This window comes from Gobio gobio (genome assembly GCF_949357685.1).
Source record: "Gobio gobio genome assembly, chromosome: 4".
Lineage (NCBI taxonomy): Eukaryota > Metazoa > Chordata > Actinopteri > Cypriniformes > Gobionidae > Gobio > Gobio gobio.
The window spans coordinates 1,095,494-1,112,993 of NC_137100.1; the positions used below are offsets into that span (position 1 = coordinate 1,095,494).

A 17,500-nucleotide genomic window follows, 5' to 3' on the forward strand; every position below is an offset into this window, starting at 1 on the left:
GACACGAGAGACACGAGAGACACCAGAGACACGAGAGAGACACGAGAGAGACACGAGAGAGACACCAGAGAGACACACGAGAGAGACACGAGAGAGACACGAGAGACAGAAGAGACACGAGAGACACGAGAGACACGAGAGAGAGACGAGAGAGAAACGAGAGACAGAAGAGACACGAGAGACACGAGAGAGACACCAGAGAGACACCAGAGACACGAGAGAGACACGAGAGACAAACGAGACACACAAGAGACACGAGAGAGACACCAGAGACATGAGAGAGACACCAGAGACATGAGAGAGACACCAGAGACATGAGAGAGACACCAGAGACATGAGAGACACACGAGAGAGACACGAGAGACACACGAGAGACACACGAGAGACACACGAGAGACACACGAGAGAGACACGAGAGAGACACGAGAGACAGAAGAGACACGAGAGACACGAGAGACACGAGAGAGAGACGAAAGAGACACGAGAGACAGAAGAGACACGAGAGACACGAGAGAGACACCAGAGAGACACCAGAGACACGAGAGAGACACGAGAGACAAACGAGACACACAAGAGACACGAGAGAGACACCAGAGACATGAGAGAGACACCAGAGACATGAGAGAGACACCAGAGACATGAGAGAGACACCAGAGACACGAGAGAGACACGAGAGAGACACGAGAGACACACGAGAGAGACACGAAAGACACACGAGAGACACACGAGAGACACACGAGAGACACACGAGAGAGACACGAGAGAGACACGAGAGAGACACGAGAGACACACGAGAGACACACGAGAGAGACACGAGAGACACACGAGAGAGACACCAGAGACACGAGAGACACACGAGAGACACCAGAGACACGAGAGAGACACCAGAGACACACGAGAGACACACGAGAGAGACACGAGAGAGACACGAGAGACACGAGAGACACACGAGAGACACACGAGAGAGACACGAGAGAGACACGAGAGACACACGAGAGAGACACCAGAGACACGAGAGACACACGAGAGAGACACGAGAGACACACGAGAGACACACGAGAGAGACACGAGAGAGACACGAGAGAGACACGAGAGACACGAGAGACACCAGAGACACGAGAGAGACACGAGAGAGACACGAGAGAGACACCAAAGAGACACACGAGAGAGACACGAGAGAGACACGAGAGACAGAAGAGACACGAGAGACACGAGAGACACGAGAGAGAGACGAGAGAGACACGAGAGACAGAAGAGACACGAGAGACACGAGAGAGACACCAGAGAGACACCAGAGACACGAGAGAGACACGAGAGACAAACGAGACACACAAGAGACACGAGAGAGACACCAGAGAGACACCAGAGACACGAGAGAGACACGAGAGACAAACGAGACACACGAGACACACGAGAGACACGAGAGAGACACGAGAGAGACACCAGAGACACGAGAGAGACACGAGAGACAAACGAGACACACGAGAGACACGAGAGAGACACGAGAGAGACACCAGAGACACGAGAGAGACACCAGAGACACGAGAGACAAGAGAGACACGAGAGAGACACGAGAGAGACACCAGAGACACCAGAGACACGAGAGACACGAGAGACACGAGAAAGACACCAGAGACACCAGAGACACGAGAGACACGAGAGAGACACGAGAGACACGAGAGAGACACGAGAGAGACACCAGAGACACGAGAGACACGAGAGACACGAGAGACACGAGAGAGACACCAGAGACACCAGAGACACCAGAGAGGAGAGAGACACGAGAGACACGAGAGAGACACCAGAGACACGAGAGACAAGAGAGAGACACCAGAGACACCAGAGACACCAGAGACACGAGAGAGACACCAGAGACACCAGAGACACCAGAGACACGAGAGACACGAGAGAGACACCAGAGACACGAGAGACACAAGAGACACCAGAGAGACACCAGAGACACGAGAGACAAGAGAGACACCAGAGAGACACCAGAGACACGAGAGACACGAGAGAGACACGAGAGACACCAGAGACACCAGAGACACGAGAGACACGAGAGAGACACCAGAGACACCAGAGACACGAGAGACGAGAGAGACACGAGAGAGACACGAGAGACACGAGAGACACGAGAGACACGAGAGACACGAGAGACACCAGAGACACCAGAGACACGAGAGACACACGAGAGACACGAGAGACACCTGAGAGACACCAGAGAGACACCAGAGAGACACCAGAGACACGAGAGAGACACGAGAGAGACACCAGAGACACCAGAGACACCAGAGACACGAGAGACACGAGAGAGACACCAGAGACACGAGAGAGACACCAGAGACACGAGAGAGACACCAGAGACACGAGAGACACGAGAGACACGAGAGAGACACCAGAGACACGAGAGACACGAGAGAGACACCAGAGACACGAGAGACAAGAGAGACACGAGAGACACGAGAGAGACACCAGAGACACGAGAGACAAGAGAGACACGAGACACGAGAGAGACACCAGAGACACCAGAGACACGAGAGACACCAGAGAGGAGAGAGACACGAGAGACACGAGAGACACGAGAGACACGAGAGAGACACCAGAGACACGAGAGACAAGAGAGAGACACCAGAGACACCAGAGACACCAGAGACACGAGAGAGACACCAGAGACACCAGAGACACCAGAGACACGAGAGAGACACCAGAGACACGAGAGACACAAGAGACACCAGAGAGACACCAGAGACACGAGAGACAAGAGAGACACCAGAGAGACACCAGAGACACGAGAGACACGAGAGACACGAGAGAGACACGAGAGACACCAGAGACACCAGAGACACGAGAGACACGAGAGAGACACCAGAGACACCAGAGACACGAGAGACGAGAGAGACACGAGAGAGACACGAGAGACACCAGAGACACCAGAGACACGAGAGACACCAGAGACACGAGAGACACGAGAGACACACCAGAGACACCAGAGACACCAGAGACACGAGAGACACGAGAGAGACACCAGAGACACGAGAGAGACACCAGAGACACGAGAGAGACACCAGAGACACGAGAGACACGAGAGAGACACCAGAGACACGAGAGACACAAGAGACACGAGAGAGACACCAGAGACACGAGAGACAAGAGAGACACGAGAGACACGAGAGAGACACCAGAGACACGAGAGACAAGAGAGACACCAGAGACACCAGAGACACCAGAGACACCAGAGACACCAGAGACACGAGAGAGACACCAGAGACACGAGAGACACGAGAGACACGAGAGACACGAGAGAGACACCAGAGACACGAGAGACACAAGAGACACGAGAGAGACACCAGAGATCAGATCAGACTGAGATCATGACATTATTCAAGACCACTGTGAGCGTATATAGATCAGACTGGGATCATGACATTATTCATGACCACTGTGAGCGTATATAGATCAGACTGAGATCATGACATTATTCATGACCACTGTGAACGTATATAGATCAGACTGAGATCATGACATTATTCATGACCACTGTGAGCGTATATAGATCAGACTGAGATCATGACATTATTCATGACCACTGTGAGCGTATATAGATCAGACTGAGATCATGACATTATTCATGACCACTGTGAGCGTATATAGATCAGACTGAGATCATGACATTATTCATGACCACTGTGAGTGTATATAGATCAGACTGAGATCCTGACATTATTCATGACCACTGTGAGCGTATATAGATCAGACTGAGATCATGACATTATTCATGACCACTGTGAGCGTATATAGATCAGACTGAGATCATGACATTATTCATGACCACTGTGAGCGTATATAGATCAGACTGAGATCATGACATTATTCATGACCACTGTGAGCGTATATAGATCAGACTGAGATCATGACATTATTCATGACCACTGTGAGTGTATATAGATCAGACTGAGATCCTGACATTATTCAAGACCACTGTGAGTGTATATAGATCAGACTGAGATCCTGACATTATTCATGACCACTGTGAGCGTATATAGATCAGACTGAGACCCTGACATTATTCATGACCACTGTGAGCGTATATAGATCAGACTGAGATCATGACATTATTCATGACCACTGTGAGTGTATATAGATCAGACTGAGATCATGACATTATTCATGACCACTGTGAGTGTATATAGATCAGACTGAGATCATGACATTATTCATGACCACTGTGAGCGTATATAGATCAGACTGAGATCATGACATTATTCATGACCACTGTGAGCGTATATAGATCAGACTGAGATCATGACATTATTCATGACCACTGTGAGCGTATATAGATCAGACTGAGATCATGACATTATTCATGACCACTGTGAGCGTATATAGATCAGACTGAGATCATGACATTATTCATGACCACTGTGAGTGTATATAGATCAGACTGAGATCCTGACATTATTCAAGACCACTGTGAGTGTATATAGATCAGACTGAGATCCTGACATTATTCATGACCACTGTGAGCGTATATAGATCAGACTGAGATCCTGACATTATTCATGACCACTGTGAGCGTATATAGATCAGACTGAGATCATGACATTATTCATGACCACTGTGAGTGTATATAGATCAGACTGAGATCCTGACATTATTCAAGACCACTGTGAGTGTATATAGATCAGACTGAGATCCTGACATTATTCATGACCACTGTGAGCGTATATAGATCAGACTGAGATCCTGACATTATTCATGACCACTGTGAGCGTATATAGATCAGACTGAGATCCTGACATTATTCATGACCACTGTGAGTGTATATAGATCAGACTGAGATCCTGACATTATTCATGACCACTGTGAGCGTATATAGATCAGACTGAGATCATGACATTATTCATGACCACTGTGAGTGTATATAGATCAGACTGAGATCCTGACATTATTCATGACCACTGTGAGCGTATATAGATCAGACTGTGAACGTATATAGATCAGACTGAGATCCTGACATTATTCATGACCACTGTGAGCGTATATAGATCAGACTGAGATCCTGACATTATTCATGACCACTGTGAGCGTATATAGATCAGACTGAGATCCTGACATTATTCAAGACCACTGTGAGCGTATATAGATCAGACTGTGAGCGTATATAGATCAGACTGAGATCCTGACATTATTCATGACCACTGTGAACGTATATAGATCAGACTGAGATCCTGACATTATTCAAGACCACTGTGAGCGTATATAGATCAGACTGAGATCATGACATTATTCATGACCACTGTGAACGTATATAGATCAGACTGAGATCATGACATTATTCAAGACCACTGTGAGCGTATATAGATCAGACTGAGATCATGACATTATTCATGACCACTGTGAGCGTATATAGATCAGACTGAGATCATGACATTATTCATGACCACTGTGAACGTATATAGATCAGACTGAGATCATGACATTATTCATGACCACTGTGAGCGTATATAGATCAGACTGAGATCATGACATTATTCATGACCACTGTGAGCGTATATAGATCAGACTGTGAACGTATATAGATCAGACTGAGATCCTGACATTATTCATGACCACTGTGAGCGTATATAGATCAGACTGAGATCATGACATTATTCATGACCACTGTGAGCGTATATAGATCAGACTGAGATCCTGACATTATTCATGACCACTGTGAGCGTATATAGATCAGACTGAGATCCTGACATTATTCATGACCACTGTGAGTGTATATAGATCAGACTGAGATCCTGACATTATTCATGACCACTGTGAGCGTATATAGATCAGACTGAGATCATGACATTATTCATGACCACTGTGAGTGTATATAGATCAGACTGAGATCCTGACATTATTCATGACCACTGTGAGCGTATATAGATCAGACTGTGAACGTATATAGATCAGACTGAGATCCTGACATTATTCATGACCACTGTGAGCGTATATAGATCAGACTGAGATCCTGACATTATTCATGACCACTGTGAGCGTATATAGATCAGACTGAGATCCTGACATTATTCAAGACCACTGTGAGCGTATATAGATCAGACTGTGAGCGTATATAGATCAGACTGAGATCCTGACATTATTCATGACCACTGTGAACGTATATAGATCAGACTGAGATCCTGACATTATTCAAGACCACTGTGAGCGTATATAGATCAGACTGAGATCATGACATTATTCATGACCACTGTGAGCGTATATAGATCAGACTGAGATCATGACATTATTCATGACCACTGTGAACGTATAAAGATCAGACTGAGATCATGACATTATTCATGACCACTGTGAGCGTATATAGATCAGACTGAGATCATGACATTATTCATGACCACTGTGAACGTATATAGATCAGACTGAGATCATGACATTATTCAAGACCACTGTGAGCGTATATAGATCAGACTGATATCATGACATTATTCATGACCACTGTGAGCGTATATAGATCAGACTGAGATCATGACATTATTCATGACCACTGTGAACGTATATAGATCAGACTGAGATCATGACATTATTCATGACCACTGTGAGCGTATATAGATCAGACTGAGATCATGACATTATTCATGACCACTGTGAGCGTATATAGATCAGACTGAGATCATGACATTATTCATGACCACTGTGAGCGTATATAGATCAGACTGAGATCATTACATTATTCATGACCACTGTGAGCGTATATAGATCAGACTGAGATCATGACATTATTCATGACCACTGTGAACGTATAAAGATCAGACTGAGATCAAGACATTATTCATGACCACTGTGAGCGTATATAGATCAGACTGTGAACGTATATAGATCAGTCTGAGATCCTGACATTATTCATGACCACTGTGAGCGTATATAGATCAGACTGTGAACGTATATAGATCAGACTGAGATCGTGACATTATTCATGACCACTGTGAGCGTATATAGATCAGACTGTGAACGTATATAGATCAGACTGAGATCCTGACATTATTCATGACCACTGTGAGCGTATATAGATCAGACTGAGATCCTGACATTATTCATGACCACTGTGAGCGTATATAGATCAGACTGTGAACGTATATAGATCAGACTGAGATCCTGACATTATTCATGACCACTGTGAGCGTATATAGATCAGACTGAGAACATGACATTATTCATGACCACTGTGAGCGTATATAGATCAGACTGTGAACGTATATAGATCAGACTGAGATCCTGACATTATTCATGACCACTGTGAGCGTATATAGATCAGACTGAGATCATGACATTATTCATGACCACTGTGAGCGAATATAGATCAGACTGAGATCCTGACATTATTCATGACCACTGTGAGTGTATATAGATCAGACTGAGATCATGACATTATTCATGACCACTGTGAGCGTATATAGATCAGACTGAGATCATGACATTATTCATGACCACTGTGAGTGTATATAGATCAGACTGAGACCCTGACATTATTCATGACCACTGTGAGTGTATATAGATCAGACTGAGATCATGACATTATTCATGACCACTGTGAGCGTATATAGATCAGACTGAGATCATGACATTATTCATGACCACTGTGAGTGTATATAGATCAGACTGAGATCATGACATTATTCATGACCACTGTGAGCGTATATAGATCAGACTGAGATCATGACATTATTCATGACCACTGTGAGCGTATATAGATCAGACTGAGATCATGACATTATTCATGACCACTGTGAGCGTATATAGATCAGACTGAGATCATGACATTATTCATGACCACTGTGAGCGTATATAGATCAGACTGAGACCCTGACATTATTCATGACCACTGTGAGCGTATATAGATCAGACTGAGATCATGACATTATTCATGACCACTGTGAGTGTATATAGATCAGACTGTGAGCGTATATAGATCAGACTGAGATCATGACATTATTCATGACCACTGTGAGCGTATATAGATCAGACTGAGATCATGACATTATTCATGACCACTGTGAGCGTATATAGATCAGACTGAGACCCTGACATTATTCATGACCACTGTGAGCGTATATAGATCAGACTGTGAACGTATATAGATCAGACTGAGACCCTGACATTATTCATGACCACTGTGAGTGTATATAGATCAGACTGAGATCATGACATTATTCATGACCACTGTGAGCGTATATAGATCAGACTGTGTGCGTATATAGATCAGACTGAGACCCTGACATTATTCATGACCACTGTGAGCATATATAGATCAGACTGAGATCCTGACATTATTCATGACCACTGTGAGCATATATAGATCAGACTGAGATCCTGACATTATTCATGACCACTGTGAGCGTTTATAGATCAGACTGAGATCATGACATCATTCATGACCACTGAGCGTATATAGATCAGACTGAGATCGTGACATTATTCATGACCACTGTGAGGGTATATAGATCAGACTGAGATCATGACATCATTCATGACCACTGAGCGTATATAGATCAGACTGAGATCATGACATTATTCATGACCACTGTGAGTGTATATAGATCAGACTGAGATCATGACATTATTCATGACCACTGTGAGCGTATATATAGATCAGACTGAGATCATGACATTATTCATGACCACTGTGAGCGTATATAGATCAGACTGAGATCATGACATTATTCATGACCACTGTGAGCGTATATAGATCAGACTGAGATCATGACATTATTCAAGACCACTGTGAGCGTATATAGTTCAGACTGAGATCTTGACATTATTCATGACCACTGTGAGCGTATATAGATCAGACTGAGATCATGACATTATTCAAGACCACTGTGAGCGTATATAGATCAGACTGAGATCATGACATTATTCATGACCACTGAGCGTATATAGATCAGACTGAGATCATGACATTATTCATGACCACTGTGAGCGTATATAGATCAGACTGAGATCATGACATTATTCATGACCACTGTGAGCGTATATAGATCAGACTGTGAACGTATATAGATCAGACTGAGACCCTGACATTATTCATGACCACTGTGAGCGTATATAGATCAGACTGTGAGCGTATATAGATCAGACTGAGACCCTGACATTATTCATGACCACTGTGAGTGTATATAGATCAGAATGAGATCATGACATTATTCATGACCACTGTGAGCGTATATAGATCAGACTGTGAGCGTATATAGATCAGACTGAGACCCTGACATTATTCATGACCACTGTGAGTGTATATAGATCAGACTGAGATCGTGACATTATTCATGACCACTGTGAGCGTATATAGATCAGAATGTGTGCGTATATAGATCAGACTGAGACCCTGACATTATTCATGACCACTGTGAGCATATATAGATCAGACTGAGATCCTGACATTATTCATGACCACTGTGAGCATATATAGATCAGACTGAGATCCTGACATTATTCATGACCACTGTGAGCGTATATAGATCAGACTGAGATCATGACATTATTCAAGACCACTGTGAGCGTATATAGATCAGACTGAGATCATGACATTATTCAAGACCACTGTGAGCGTATATAGATCAGACTGAGATCATGACATTATTCAAGACCACTGTGAGCGTATATAGATCAGACTGAGACCCTGACATTATTCATGACCACTGTGAGCGTATATAGATCAGACTGAGATCATGACATTATTCAAGACCACTGTGAGCGTATATAGATCAGACTGAGATCATGACATTATTCATGACCACTGTGAGTGTATATAGATCAGACTGAGATCATGACATTATTCAAGACCACTGTGAGCGTATATAGATCAGACTGAGACCCTGACATTATTCATGACCACTGTGAGCGTATATAGATCAGACTGAGATCATGACATTATTCAAGACCACTGTGAGCGTATATAGATCAGACTGAGATCATGACATTATTCATGACCACTGTGAGTGTATATAGATCAGACTGAGATCATGACATTATTCAAGACCACTGTGAGCGTATATAGATCAGACTGAGACCCTGACATTATTCATGACCACTGTGAGCGTATATAGATCAGACTGAGATCATGACATTATTCAAGACCACTGTGAGCGTATATAGATCAGACTGAGATCATGACATTATTCATGACCACTGTGAGTGTATTTAGATCAGACTGAGATCATGACATTATTCATGACCACTGTGAGTGTATATAGATCAGAATGAGATCATGACATTATTCATGACCACTGGGAGTGTATATAGATCAGACTGAGATCATGACATTATTCATGACCATTGTGAGTGTATTTAGATCAGACTGAGATCATGACATTATTCAAGACCACTGTGAGCGTATATAGATCAGACTGAGATCATGACATTATTCATGACCACTGTGAGCGTATATAGATCAGACTGAGATCATGACATTATTCAAGACCACTGTGAGCGTATATAGATCAGACTGAGACCCTGACATTATTCATGACCACTGTGAGCGTATATAGATCAGACTGAGATCATGACATTATTCAAGACCACTGTGAGCGTATATAGATCAGACCGAGATCATGACATTATTCATGACCACTGTGAGTGTATATAGATCAGACTGAGATCATGACATTATTCAAGACCACTGTGAGCGTATATAGATCAGACTGAGACCCTGACATTATTCATGACCACTGTGAGCGTATATAGATCAGACTGAGATCATGACATTATTCAAGACCACTGTGAGCGTATATAGATCAGACTGAGATCATGACATTATTCATGACCACTGTGAGTGTATTTAGATCAGACTGAGATCATGACATTATTCATGACCACTGTGAGTGTATATAGATCAGAATGAGATCATGACATTATTCATGACCACTGGGAGTGTATATAGATCAGACTGAGATCATGACATTATTCATGACCATTGTGAGTGTATTTAGATCAGACTGAGATCATGACATTATTCATGACCACTGTGAGTGTATATAGATCAGACTGAGATCATGACATTATTCATGACCACTGGGAGTGTATATAGATCAGACTGAGATCATGACATTATTCAAGACCACTGTGAGCGTATATAGATCAGACTGAGATCATGACATTATTCATGACCACTGTGAGTGTATATAGATCAGACTGAGATCATGGCATTATTCAAGACCACTGTGAGCGTATATAGATCAGACTGAGATCATGACATTATTCAAGACCACTGTGAGTGTATATAGATCAGACTGAGATCCTCACATTATTCTTGACCACTGTGAGCGTATATAGATCAGACTGAGACCCTGACATTATTCATGACCACTGTGAGCGTATAAAGATCAGACTGAGACCCTGACATTATTCATGACCACTGTGAGCGTATATAGATCAGACTGAGATCATGACATTATTCAAGACCACTGTGAGCGTATATAGATCAGACTGAGATCAAGACATTATTCAAGACCACTGTGAGCGTATATAGATCAGACTGAGATCATGACATTATTCATGACCACTGTGAGTGTATATAGATCAGACTGAGATCATGACATTATTCAAGACCACTGTGAGCGTATATAGATCAGACTGAGATCATGACATTATTCATGACCACTGTGAGTGTATATAGATCAGACTGAGATCATGACATTATTCAAGACCACTGTGAGCGTATATAGATCAGACTGAGATCCTGACATTATTCTTGACCACTGTGAGCGTATATATATCAGACTGTGAACGTATATAGATCAGACTGAGATCCTGACATTATTCATGACCACTGTGAGTGTATATAGATCAGACTGAGATCAAGACATTATTCAAGACCACTGTGAGCGTATATAGATCAGACTGAGATCATGACATTATTCATGACCACTGTGAACGTATAAAGATCAGACTGAGATCAAGACATTATTCATGACCACTGTGAGCGTATATAGATCAGACTGTGAACGTATATAGATCAGACTGAGATCCTGACATTATTCATGACCACTGTGAGCGTATATAGATCAGACTGTGAACGTATATAGATCAGACTGAGATCCTGACATTATTCATGACCACTGTGAGCGTATATAGATCAGACTGAGATCATGACATTATTCATGACCACTGTAAGCGTATATAGATCAGACTGAGATCCTGACATTATTCATGACCATTGTGAGCGTATATAGATCAGACTGTGAACGTATATAGATCAGACTGAGATCCTGACATTATTCATGACCACTGTGAGCGTATATAGATCAGACTGTGAACGTATATAGATCAGACTGAGATCCTGACATTATTCATGACCACTGTGAGCGTATATAGATCAGACTGAGATCATGACATTATTCATGACCACTGTGAGCGTATATAGATCAGACTGAGATCCTGACATTATTCATGACCACTGTGAGCGTATATAGATCAGACTGAGATCATGACATTATTCATGACCACTGTGAGTGTATATAGATCAGACTGAGATCATGACATTATTCATGACCACTGTGAGCGTATATAGATCAGACTGAGATCATGACATTATTCATGACCACTGTGAGCGTATATAGATCAGACTGAGATCATGACATTATTCATGACCACTGTGAGTGTATATAGATCAGACTGAGACCCTGACATTATTCATGACCACTGTGAGTGTATATAGATCAGACTGAGATCATGACATTATTCATGACCACTGTGAGCGTATATAGATCAGACTGAGATCATGACATTATTCATGACCACTGTGAGTGTATATAGATCAGACTGAGATCATGACATTATTCATGACCACTGTGAGCGTATATAGATCAGACTGAGATCATGACATTATTCATGACCACTGTGAGCGTATATAGATCAGACTGAGATCATGACATTATTCATGACCACTGTGAGCGTATATAGATCAGACTGAGATCATGACATTATTCATGACCACTGTGAGCGTATATAGTTCAGACTGAGATCATGACATTATTCATGACCACTGTGAGCGTATATAGATCAGACTGAGATCATGACATTATTCATGACCACTGTGAGTGTATATAGATCAGACTGTGAGCGTATATAGATCAGACTGAGATCATGACATTATTCATGACCACTGTGAGCGTATATAGATCAGACTGAGATCATGACATTATTCATGACCACTGTGAGCGTATATAGATCAGACTGAGACCCTGACATTATTCATGACCACTGTGAGCGTATATAGATCAGACTGTGTGCGTATATAGATCAGACTGAGACCCTGACATTATTCATGACCACTGTGAGCGTATATAGATCAGACTGAGATCATGACATTATTCATGACCACTGTGAGCGTATATAGATCAGACTGAGATCATGACATTATTCATGACCACTGTGAGCGTATATAGATCAGACTGAGATCATGACATTATTCAAGACCACTGTGAGCGTATATAGATCAGACTGAGATCATGACATTATTCATGACCACTGAGCGTATATAGATCAGACTGAGATCATGACATTATTCATGACCACTGTGAGCGTATATAGATCAGACTGAGATCATGACATTATTCATGACCACTGTGAGCGTATATAGATCAGACTGTGAACGTATATAGATCAGACTGAGACCCTGACATTATTCAAGACCACTGTGAGCGTATATAGATCAGACTGTGAGCGTATATAGATCAGACTGAGACCCTGACATTATTCATGACCACTGTGAGTGTATATAGATCAGACTGAGATCATGACATTATTCATGACCACTGTGAGCGTATATAGATCAGACTGTGAGCGTATATAGATCAGACTGAGACCCTGACATTATTCATGACCACTGTGAGTGTATATAGATCAGACTGAGATCATGACATTATTCATGACCACTGTGAGCGTATATAGATCAGACTGTGTGCGTATATAGATCAGACTGAGACCCTGACATTATTCATGACCACTGTGAGCATATATAGATCAGACTGAGATCCTGACATTATTCATGACCACTGTGAGCGTATATAGATCAGACTGAGATCATGACATTATTCATGACCACTGTGAGCTTATATAGATCAGACTGAGATCATGACATTATTCAAGACCACTGTGAGCGTATATAGTTCAGACTGAGATCATGACATTATTCATGACCACTGTGAGCGTATATAGATCAGACTGAGATCATGACATTATTCAAGACCACTGTGAGCGTATATAGATCAGACTGAGATCATGACATTATTCAAGACCACTGTGAGCGTATATAGATCAGACTGTGAACGTATATAGATCAGACTGAGATCCTGACATTATTCATGACCACTGTGAGCGTATATAGATCAGACTGAGATCCTGACATTATTCATGACCACTGTGAGCGTATATAGATCAGACTGAGATCATGACATTATTCATGACCACTGTGAGTGTATATAGATCAGACTGAGATCATGACATTATTCATGACCACTGTGAGCGTATATAGATCAGACTGAGATCATGACATTATTCATGACCACTGTGAGCGTATATAGATCAGACTGAGATCATGACATTATTCATGACCACTGTGAGTGTATATAGATCAGACTGAGACCCTGACATTATTCATGACCACTGTGAGTGTATATAGATCAGACTGAGATCATGACATTATTCATGACCACTGTGAGCGTATATAGATCAGACTGAGATCATGACATTATTCATGACCACTGTGAGTGTATATAGATCAGACTGAGATCATGACATTATTCATGACCACTGTGAGCGTATATAGATCAGACTGAGATCATGACATTATTCATGACCACTGTGAGCGTATATAGATCAGACTGAGATCATGACATTATTCATGACCACTGTGAGCGTATATAGTTCAGACTGAGGTCATGACATTATTCATGACCACTGTGAGCGTATATAGATCAGACTGAGATCATGACATTATTCATGACCACTGTGAGTGTATATAGATCAGACTGTGAGCGTATATAGATCAGACTGAGATCATGACATTATTCATGACCACTGTGAGCGTATATAGATCAGACTGAGATCATGACATTATTCATGACCACTGTGAGCGTATATAGATCAGACTGAGACCCTGACATTATTCATGACCACTGTGAGCGTATATAGATCAGACTGTGTGCGTATATAGATCATACTGAGACCCTGACATTATTCATGACCACTGTGAGCATATATAGATCAGACTGAGATCCTGACATTATTCATGACCACTGTGAGCGTTTATAGATCAGACTGAGATCATGACATCATTCATGACCACTGAGCGTATATAGATCAGACTGAGACCCTGACATTATTCATGACCACTGAGCGTATATAGATCAGACTGAGACCCTGACATTATTCATGACCACTGAGCGTATATAGATCAGACTGAGATCATGACATCATTCATGACCACTGAGCGTATATAGATCAGACTGAGATCATGACATCATTCATGACCACTGAGCGTATATAGATCAGACTGAGACCCTGACATTATTCATGACCACTGTGAGCATATATAGATCAGACTGAGATCCTGACATTATTCATGACCACTGTGAGCATATATAGATCAGACTGAGATCCTGACATTATTCATGACCACTGTGAGCGTTTATAGATCAGACTGAGATCATGACATCATTCATGACCACTGAGCGTATATAGATCAGACTGAGATCATGACATTATTCATGACCACTGTGAGGGTATATAGATCAGACTGAGATCATGACATCATTCATGACCACTGTGAGCGTATAAAGATCAGACTGAGATCCTGACATTATTCATGACCACTGTGAGCGTATATAGATCAGACTGAGATCATGACATTATTCATGACCACTGAGCGTATATAGATCAGACTGAGACCCTGACATTATTCATGACCACTGTGAGCATATATAGATCAGACTGAGATCCTGACATTATTCATGACCACTGTGAGCGTTTATAGATCAGACTGAGATCATGACATCATTCATGACCACTGAGCGTATATAGATCAGACTGAGATCATGACATTATTCATGACCACTGTGAGCGTATATAGATCAGACTGAGACCCTGACATTATTCATGACCACTGAGCGTATATAGATCAGACTGAGATCATGACATTATTCATGACCACTGTGAGCATATATAGATCAGACTGAGATCCTGACATTATTCATGACCACTGTGAGCATATATAGATCAGACTGAGATCCTGACATTATTCATGACCACTGTGAGCATATATAGATCAGACTGAGATCATGACATCATTCATGACCACTGAGCGTATATAGATCAGACTGAGACCCTGACATTATTCATGACCACTGTGAGCATATATAGATCAGACTGAGATCCTGACATTATTCATGACCACTGTGAGCATATATAGATCAGACTGAGATCCTGACATTATTCATGACCACTGTGAGCGTTTATAGATCAGACTGAGATCATGACATCATTCATGACCACTGAGCGTATATAGATCAGACTGAGATCATGACATTATTCATGACCACTGTGAGGGTATATAGATCAGACTGAGATCATGACATCATTCATGACCACTGAGCATATATAGATCAGACTGAGATCCTGACATTATTCATGACCACTGTGAGCGTTTATAGATCAGACTGAGATCATGACATCATTCATGACCACTGAGCGTATATAGATCAGACTGAGATCATGACATTATTCATGACCACTGTGAGGGTATATAGATCAGACTGAGATCATGACATCATTCATGACCACTGAGCGTATATAGATCAGACTGAGATCATGACATTATTCATGACCACTGTGAGTGTATATAGATCAGACTGAGATCATGACATTATTCATGACCACTGTGAGCGTATATATAGATCAGACTGAGATCATGACATTATTCATGACCACTGTGAGCGTATATAGATCAGACTGAGATCATGACATTATTCATGACCACTGTGAGCGTATATAGATCAGACTGAGATCATGACATTATTCAAGACCACTGTGAGCGTATATAGATCAGACTGAGACCCTGACATTATTCATGACCACTGTGAGCGTATATAGATCAGACTGTGAGCATATATAGATCAGACTGTGAGCGTATATAGATCAGACAGTGAGCGTATATAGATCAGACTGAGATCATGACATTATTCATGACCACTGTGAGCGTATATAGATCAGACTGTGTTTGTATATAGATCAGACTGTGAGCGTATATAGATCAGACTGTGAGCGTATATAGATCAGACTGAGACCCTGACATTATTCATGACCACTGTGAGCGTATATAGATCAGACTGTGTTTGTATATAGATCAGACTGTGAGCGTATATAGATCAGACTGTGAGCGTATATAGATCAGACTGTGAGCGTATATAGATCAGACTGTGAGCGTATATAGATCAGACTGTGAGCGTATATA

At 42.0% G+C, this 17,500-nt stretch overlaps 1 protein-coding gene across 2 annotated transcripts in view; it reads right to left on the minus strand.

The window, feature by feature from the left end:
* The window catches only part of mbd2 (methyl-CpG binding domain protein 2), a 75,736-nt gene that overhangs the window by 32,959 nt on the left and 25,277 nt on the right, over positions 1–17,500 (minus strand). The gene's annotated exons all lie outside the window — the stretch shown is intronic.